This window comes from Salvia hispanica, chromosome 1, assembly GCF_023119035.1.
Source record: "Salvia hispanica cultivar TCC Black 2014 chromosome 1, UniMelb_Shisp_WGS_1.0, whole genome shotgun sequence".
Classification (NCBI taxonomy): domain Eukaryota; kingdom Viridiplantae; phylum Streptophyta; class Magnoliopsida; order Lamiales; family Lamiaceae; genus Salvia; species Salvia hispanica.
Window position 1 is genome coordinate 12,515,736 of NC_062965.1, and position 1,253 is coordinate 12,516,988.

The following is a 1,253-nucleotide window of genomic DNA, read 5'->3' on the forward strand; positions in this document are numbered from 1 at the left end:
AAAAAAAAAATGTATCATCTTTTATGGTTTAAAAGTAAAGTATGATAAAATTATAGGAGGAAAATTAAACTAATCCTAACTAGTATAGTGAAGATCTAAGACAATTAAAGGGGGTGAAAGTAATATTGTACCCCCTAACCGATTAATTATCTCATTTTTATTGGCATGTACGATCGTGAATAGTAAAAATAAATGAGATCAAGTAAGATATCCCCCTTAAAAAAGATTTCCGTTCTTTTTCTTTTCAAAAATAATAATAAATAGGTAAAGTTGAAAGAGTAAAAAAAAAAGAATGATTAATGTAGGTAAGACTATTCTCTCATTATTCTCTTTTTTCTTTCTTTTTCTTTTTAAACTATTTATTATTATTTTTGTAAACAGTGTAAAAAAAAGGAAATGGGACAATCTTTCGAGATTTTTTATAATAAATGTAAGTGAAAGAAAGTGAAATATTTAATTCATTTACCAAAAATAAAATGTAAATGAGACAACTATAAATTAATTGTGGATTTATAAAAAAAGATACATGAAACAATAAGAAAATTTTTAAAAAAGTAGGAATGTGATCAAATTTAGTTGGGGTTTTAAAAAAAAGTACATGAAACAATAAGACAATTTATAAAGTAGGAATGTGATCAAATGAAAATTAAATTTTACAAAATTATGTTTTAAAAAGGGTTGAAAAATTCATAACAAATGAAAATATAAACGGTTAGCGGTTAATATTTGCTTTGTGTTGAAAAGTTTGAAATTTGTATAATATATAGAGTTTTTTATCCTACCCGTAAATTATTTGTCTAACTTTTTAAAAAAAAGATACTAGAAAAATTTTTAAATTATTTGCTAACTGATAAAAAAGATACATGAAACAATTTTCTCAGACAAAAAAAGTTGATTTTTAAAAATGGATCTCATCTAATTTCCTCACCATACATCTATCCTATAATTTCACTCATCCAAGAAGATTAAACCATCACCAATAAAAACAGAAAAATTTCCCCTTTTCCCTTTAAAAATGAACCCCCACAAAATTTCAACAAGTCGTTTTCGGGTATTTTGTTTTAACTAGAAATTAATTTCCCCGAAATCATGTTTGGTCGACCCATAACCTTGTCATTCACTATCAACCCCCATATCAATTTAATAAGTATACATTTCTCCAACAAAAGACAATCAATGCACAAAAAGACCCCTTCATAAACTTGCAAATTACACCCTAAAATACATATTAGAATGCAAAAATTTCAATCAAA